Source organism: Ascaphus truei, chromosome 19, assembly GCF_040206685.1.
Source record: "Ascaphus truei isolate aAscTru1 chromosome 19, aAscTru1.hap1, whole genome shotgun sequence".
Lineage (NCBI taxonomy): Eukaryota > Metazoa > Chordata > Amphibia > Anura > Ascaphidae > Ascaphus > Ascaphus truei.
Window position 1 is genome coordinate 21,038,529 of NC_134501.1, and position 9,713 is coordinate 21,048,241.

Sequence of the window (9,713 nt, forward strand, 5' to 3'; positions counted from 1 at the left end):
CGTTATAATGTAACACACTGCGTTATTACACTGCCCTGCATCAGCACGTTATAATGTAACACACTGCGTTATTACACTGCCCTGTATCAGCACACGTTATAATGTAACACACTGCGTTATTACACTGCCCTGTATCAGTACACGTTATAATGTAACACACTGCGTTATTATACTGCCCTGTATCAGCACGTTATAATGTAACACACTGCGTTATTACACTTGCCCTGTATCAGCACGTTATAATGTAACACACTGCGTTATTACACTTGCCCTGTATCAGCACGTTATAATGTAACACACTGCATTATTACACTGCCCTGTATCAGCACGTTATAATGTAACACACTGTGTTATTACACTGCCCTATATCAGCACACCTTATAATGTAACACACTGCGTTATTACACTGCCCTATATCAGCACACGTTATAATGTAACACACTGCGTTATTAAACTTGCCCTGTATCAGCACGTTATAATGTAACACACTGCATTATTACACTGCCCTGTATCAGCACGTTATAATGTAACACACTGTGTTATTACACTGCCCTGTGTCAGCGCGTTATAATGTAACACACTGCGTTATTACACTGCCCTGTATCAGCACGTTATAATGTAACACACTGCGTTATTACACTGCCCTGTATCAGCCCGTTATAATGTAACACACTGCGTTATTACACTGCCCTGTATCAGCACACGTTATAATGTAACACACTGCGTTATTACACTGTCCTGTATCAGCACGTTATAATGTAACACACTGCGTTATTACACTGCCCTGTATCAGCACGTTATAATGTAACACACTGCGTTATTACACTGCCCTGTATCAGCACACATTATAATGTAACACACTGCATTATTACACTGCCCTGTATCAGCACGTTATAATGCAACACACTGCGTTATTACACTGCCCTGTGTCAGCGCGTTATAATGCAACACACTGCATTATTACACTGCCCTGTATCAGCACACATTATAATGTAACACACTGCGTTATTACACTGCCCTGTATCAGCACGTTATAATGTAACACACTGCGTTATTACACTGCCCTGTATCAGCACACGTTATAATGTAACACACTGCGTTATTACACTGCCCTGTATCAGCACACGTTATAATGTAACACACTGCGTTATTACACTGCCCTGTATCAGCACACGTTATAATGTAACACACTGCGTTATTACACTGCCCTGTGTCAGCACACATTATAATGTCACACACTGCGTTATTACACTGCCCTGTATCAGCACACGTTATAATGTAACACACTGCGTTATTACACTGCCCTGTGTCAGCGCGTTATAATGTAACACACTGCGTTATTACACTGCCCTGTATCAGCACACGTTATAATGTAACACACTGCGTTATTACACTGCCCTGTATCAGCACACGTTATAATGTAACACACTGCGTTATTACACTGCCCTGTGTCAGCGCGTTATAATGTAACACACTGCGTTATTACACTGCCCTGTGTCAGCACACATTATAATTTCACACACTGCGTTATTACACTGCCCTGTATCAGCACACGTTATAATGTAACACACTGCGTTATTACACTGCCCTGTATCAGCCCGTTATAATGTAACACACTGCGTTATTACACTGCCCTGTATCAGCACACGTTATAATGTAACACACTGCGTTATTACACGGCCCTGTATCAGCACACGTTATAATGTAACACACTGCATTATTACACTGCCCTGTATCAGCACGTTATAATGTAACACACTGCGTTATTACACTGCCCTGTATCAGCACATGTTATAATGTAACACACTGCGTTATTACACTGCCCTGTATCAGCACATGTTATAATGTAACACACTACGTTATTACACTGCCCTGTATCAGCACACGTTATAATGTAACACACTGCGTTATTACACTGCCCTGTATCAGCACATTATAATGTAACACTGCGTTATTACACTGTCCTGTGTCAGCGCGTTATAATGTAACACACTGCGTTATTACACTTGCCCTGTATCAGCACGTTATAATGTAACACACTGCATTATTACACTGCCCTGTATCAGCACGTTATAATGTAACACACTGTGTTATTACACTGCCCTGTATCAGCACGTTATAATGTAACACACTGCGTTATTACACTGCCCTGCATCAGCACGTTATAATGTAACACACTGCGTTATTACACTGCCCTGTATCAGCACACGTTATAATGTAACACACTGCGTTATTACACTGCCCTGTATCAGTACACGTTATAATGTAACACACTGCGTTATTATACTGCCCTGTATCAGCACGTTATAATGTAACACACTGCGTTATTACACTTGCCCTGTATCAGCACGTTATAATGTAACACACTGCATTATTACACTTGCCCTGTATCAGCACGTTATAATGTAACACTGCATTATTACACTGCCCTGTATCAGCACGTTATAATGTAACACACTGTGTTATTACACTGCCCTATATCAGCACACGTTATAATGTAACACACTGCGTTATTACACTGCCCTATATCAGCACACGTTATAATGTAACACACTGCGTTATTAAACTTGCCCTGTATCAGCACGTTATAATGTAACACACTGCATTATTACACTGCCCTGTATCAGCACGTTATAATGTAACACACTGTGTTATTACACTGCCCTGTGTCAGCGCGTTATAATGTAACACACTGCGTTATTACACTGCCCTGTATCAGCACGTTATAATGTAACACACTGCGTTATTACACTGCCCTGTATCAGCCCGTTATAATGTAACACACTGCGTTATTACACTGCCCTGTATCAGCACACGTTATAATGTAACACACTGCGTTATTACACTGTCCTGTATCAGCACGTTATAATGTAACACACTGCGTTATTACACTGCCCTGTATCAGCACGTTATAATGTAACACACTGCGTTATTACACTGCCCTGTATCAGCACACATTATAATGTAACACACTGCATTATTACACTGCCCTGTATCAGCACGTTATAATGCAACACACTGCGTTATTACACTGCCCTGTGTCAGCGCGTTATAATGCAACACACTGCATTATTACACTGCCCTGTATCAGCACACATTATAATGTAACACACTGCGTTATTACACTGCCCTGTATCAGCACGTTATAATGTAACACACTGCGTTATTACACTGCCCTGTATCAGCACACGTTATAATGTAACACACTGCGTTATTACACTGCCCTGTATCAGCACACGTTATAATGTAACACACTGCGTTATTACACTGCCCTGTATCAGCACACGTTATAATGTAACACACTGCGTTATTACACTGCCCTGTGTCAGCACACATTATAATGTCACACACTGCGTTATTACACTGCCCTGTATCAGCACACGTTATAATGTAACACACTGCGTTATTACACTGCCCTCTGTCAGCGCGTTATAATGTAACACACTGCGTTATTACACTGCCCTGTATCAGCACACGTTATAATGTAACACACTGCGTTATTACACTGCCCTGTATCAGCACACGTTATAATGTAACACACTGCGTTATTACACTGCCCTGTGTCAGCGCGTTATAATGTAACACACTGCGTTATTACACTGCCCTGTGTCAGCACACATTATAATTTCACACACTGCGTTATTACACTGCCCTGTATCAGCACACGTTATAATGTAACACACTGCGTTATTACACTGCCCTGTATCAGCCCGTTATAATGTAACACACTGCGTTATTACACTGCCCTGTATCAGCACACGTTATAATGTAACACACTGCGTTATTACACGGCCCTGTATCAGCACACGTTATAATGTAACACACTGCATTATTACACTGCCCTGTATCAGCACGTTATAATGTAACACACTGCATTATTACACTGCCCTGTATCAGCACACATTATAATGTAACACACTGCGTTATTACACTGCCCTGTATCAGCACGTTATAATGTAACACACTGCGTTATTACACTGCCCTGTATCAGCACACGTTATAATGTAACACACTGCGTTATTACACTGCCCTGTATCAGCACACGTTATAATGTAACACACTGCGTTATTACACTGCCCTGTATCAGCACACGTTATAATGTAACACACTGCGTTATTACACTGCCCTGTATCAGCACACGTTATAATGTAACACACTGCGTTATTACACTGCCCTGTATCAGCACACGTTATAATGTAACACACTGCGTTATTACACTGCCCTGTATCAGCACGTTATAATGTAACACACTGTGTTATTACACTGCCCTGTATCAGCACACGTTATAATGTAACACACTGCGTTATTACACTGCCCTGTATCAGCACGTTATAATGTAACACACTGCGTTATTACACTGCCCTGTATCAGCACACATTATAATGTAACACACTGCGTTATTACACTGCCCTGTATCAGCACGTTATAATGTAACACACTGCGTTATTACACTGCCCTGTATCAGCACGTTATAATGTAACACACTGCGTTATTACACTGCCCTGTATCAGCACACGTTATAATGTAACACACTGCGTTATTACACTGCCCTGTATCAGCACACGTTATAATGTAACACACTGCGTTATTACACTGCCCTGTATCAGCACGTTATAATGTAACACACTGCGTTATTACACTGCCCTGTATCAGCACGTTATAATGTAACACACTGCGTTATTACACTGCCCTGTATCAGCACGTTATAATGTAACACACTGCGTTATTACACTGCCCTGTATCAGCACGTTATAATGTAACACACTGCGTTATTACACTGCCCTGTATCAGCACACGTTATAATGTAACACACTGCGTTATTACACTGCCCTGTATCAGCACACGTTATAATGTAACACACTGCGTTATTACACTGCCCTGTATCAGCACACGTTATAATGTAACACACTGCGTTATTACACTGCCCTGTATCAGCACACGTTATAATGTAACACACTGCGTTATTACACTGCCCTGTATCAGCACACGTTATAATGTAACACACTGCGTTATTACACTGCCCTGTATCAGCACGTTATAATGTAACACACTGCGTTATTACACTGCCCTGTATCAGCACACGTTATAATGTAACACACTGCATTATTACACTGTCCTGTATCAGCACATGTTATAATGTAACACACTGCGTTATTACACTGCCCTGTATCAGCACACGTTATAATGTAACACACTGCGTTATTACACTGCCCTGTATCAGCACGTTATAATGTAACACACTGCGTTATTACACTGCCCTGTTTCAGCACGTTATAATGTAACACACTGCGTTATTACACTGCCCTGTATCAGCACACGTTATAATGTAACACACTGCGTTATTACACTGCCCTGTATCAGCACACGTTATAATGTAACACACTGCGTTATTACACTGCCCTGTATCAGCACACGTTATAATGTAACACACTGCGTTATTACACTGCCCTGTATCAGCACACGTTATAATGTAACACACTGCGTTATTACACTGCCCTGTATCAGCACACGTTATAATGTAACACACTGCGTTATTACACTGCCCTGTTTCAGCACACGTTATAATGTAACACACTGCGTTATTATACTGCCCTGTATCAGCACACGTTATAATGTAACACACTGCGTTATTACACTGCCCTGTATCAGCACGTTATAATGTAACACACTGCGTTATTACACTGCCCTGTATTAGCACACGTTATAATGTAACACACTGCGTTATTACACTGCCCTGTATCAGCACACGTTATAATGTAACACACTGCGTTATTACACTGTCCTGTATCAGCACACGTTATAATGTAACACACTGCGTTATTACACTGCCCTGTATCAGCACACGTTATAATGTAACACACTGTGTTATTACACTGCCCTGTGTCAGCACACGTTATAATGTAACACACTGTGTTATTACACTGCCCTGTATCAGCACACGTTATAATGTAACACACTGCGTTATTACACTGCCCTGTATCAGCACACATTATAATGTAACACACTGCGTTATTACACTGCCCTGTATCAGCACACGTTATAATGTAACACACTGCATTATTACACTGCCCTGTATCAGCACACGTTATAATGTAACACACTGCGTTATTACACTGCCCTGTATTAGCACACGTTATAATGTAGCACACTGCGTTATTACACTGCCCTGTATCAGCACATTATAATGTAACACACTGCGTTATAACACTGCCCTGTATCAGCACACGTTATAATGTAACACACTGCGTTATTACACTGCCCTGTATCAGCACACGTTATAATGTAACACACTGCGTTATTACACTGCCCTGTATCAGCACACGTTATAATGTAACACACTGCGTTATTACACTGCCCTGTATCAGCACATTATAATGTAACACATTGCGTTATAACACTGCCCTGTATCAGCACACGTTATAATGTAACACACTGCGTTATTACACTGCCCTGTATCAGCACACGTTATAATGTAACACACTGCGTTATTACACTGCCCTGTATCAGCACACGTTATAATGTAACACACTGCGTTATTACACTGCCCTGTATCAGCACATTATAATGTAACACACTGCGTTATTACACTGCCCTGTATCAGCACGTTATAATGTAACACACTGCATTATTACACTGCCCTGTATCAGCACACGTTATAATGTAACACACTGCGTTATTACACTGCCCTGTATCAGCACATTATAATGTAACACACTGCGTTATTACACTGCCCTGTATCAGCACACGTTATAATGTAACACACTGCGTTATTACACTGCCCTGTATCAGCACACGTTATAATGTAACACACTGCGTTATTACACTGCCCTGTATCAGCACGTTATAATGTAACACACTGTGTTATTACACTGCCCTGTATCAGCACACATTATAATGTAACACACTGCGTTATTACACTGCCCTGTATCAGCACACATTATAATGTAACACACTGCGTTATTACACTGCCCTGTATCAGCACATGTTATAATGTAACACACTGCGTGATTCCACTGCCCTGTATCAGCACACGTTATAATGTAACACACTGCGTTATTACACTGCCCTGTATCAGCACGTTATAATGTAACACACTGCGTTATTACACTGCCCTGTATCAGCACACGTTATAATGTAACACACTGCGTTATTACACTGCCCTGTATCAGCACACATTATAATGTAACACACTGCGTTATTACACTGCCCTGTATCAGCACACATTATAATGTAACACACTGCGTTATTACACTGCCCTGTATCAGCACACGTTATAATGTAACACACTGCGTTATTACACTGCCCTGTATCAGCACACATTATAATGTAACACACTGCGTTATTACACTGCCCTGTATCAGCACACGTTATAATGTAACACACTGCATTATTACACTGCCCTGTATCAGCACACGTTATAATGTAACACACTGCGTTATTACACTGCCCTGTATTAGCACACGTTATAATGTAGCACACTGCGTTATTACACTGCCCTGTATCAGCACATTATAATGTAACACACTGCGTTATAACACTGCCCTGTATCAGCACACGTTATAATGTAACACACTGCGTTATTACACTGCCCTGTATCAGCACACGTTATAATGTAACACACTGCGTTATTACACTGCCCTGTATCAGCACACGTTATAATGTAACACACTGCGTTATTACACTGCCCTGTATCAGCACACGTTATAATGTAACACACTGCGTTATTACACTGCCCTGTATCAGCACATTATAATGTAACACACTGCGTTATTACACTGCCCTGTATCAGCACACGTTATAATGTAACACACTGCGTTATTACACTGCCCTGTATCAGCACGTTATAATGTAACACACTGTGTTATTACACTGCCCTGTATCAGCACACATTATAATGTAACACACTGCGTTATTACACTGCCCTGTATCAGCACACATTATAATGTAACACACTGCGTTATTACACTGCCCTGTATCAGCACACGTTATAATGTAACACACTGCGTTATTACACTGCCCTGTATCAGCACACGTTATAATGTAACACACTGCGTTATTACACTGCCCTGTATCAGCACACATTATAATGTAACACACTGCGTTATTACACTGCCCTGTATCAGCACACGTTATAATGTAACACACTGCGTTATTACACTGCCCTGTATCAGCACACGTTATAATGTAACACACTGCGTTATTACACTGCCCTGTATCAGCACACATTATAATGTAACACACTGCGTTATTACACTGCCCTGTATCAGCACACGTTATAATGTAACACACTGCGTTATTACACTGCCCTGTATCAGCACGTTATAATGTAACACACTGCGTTATTACACTGCCCTGTATTAGCACACGTTATAATGTAACACACTGCGTTATTACACTGCCCTGTATCAGCACACGTTATAATGTAACACACTGCGTTATTACACTGTCCTGTATCAGCACACGTTATAATGTAACACACTGCGTTATTACACTGCCCTGTATCAGCACACGTTATAATGTAACACACTGTGTTATTACACTGCCCTGTGTCAGCACACGTTATAATGTAACACACTGTGTTATTACACTGCCCTGTATCAGCACACGTTATAATGTAACACACTGCGTTATTACACTGCCCTGTATCAGCACACATTATAATGTAACACACTGCGTTATTACACTGCCCTGTATCAGCACACGTTATAATGTAACACACTGCATTATTACACTGCCCTGTATCAGCACACGTTATAATGTAACACACTGCGTTATTACACTGCCCTGTATTAGCACACGTTATAATGTAGCACACTGCGTTATTACACTGCCCTGTATCAGCACATTATAATGTAACACACTGCGTTATAACACTGCCCTGTATCAGCACACGTTATAATGTAACACACTGCGTTATTACACTGCCCTGTATCAGCACACGTTATAATGTAACACACTGCGTTATTACACTGCCCTGTATCAGCACACGTTATAATGTAACACACTGCGTTATTACACTGCCCTGTATCAGCACACGTTATAATGTAACACACTGCGTTATTACACTGCCCTGTATCAGCACATTATAATGTAACACACTGCGTTATTACACTGCCCTGTATCAGCACACGTTATAATGTAACACACTGCGTTATTACACTGCCCTGTGTCAGCACACGTTATAATGTAACACACTGCGTTATTACACTGCCCTGTATCAGCACGTTATAATGTAACACACTGTGTTATTACACTGCCCTGTATCAGCACACATTATAATGTAACACACTGCGTTATTACACTGCCCTGTATCAGCACACATTATAATGTAACACACTGCGTTATTACACTGCCCTGTATCAGCACACGTTATAATGTAACACACTGCGTTATTACACTGCCCTGTATCAGCACACGTTATAATGTAACACACTGCGTTATTACACTGCCCTGTATCAGCACACGTTATAATGTAACACACTGCGTTATTACACTGCCCTGTATCAGCACACGTTATAATGTAACACACTGCGTTATTACACTGCCCTGTATCAGCACGTTATAATGTAACACACTGTGTTATTACACTGCCCTGTATCAGCACACATTATAATGTAACACACTGCGTTATTACACTGCCCTGTATCAGCACACATTATAATGTAACACACTGCGTTATTACACTGCCCTGTATCAGCACACGTTATAATGTA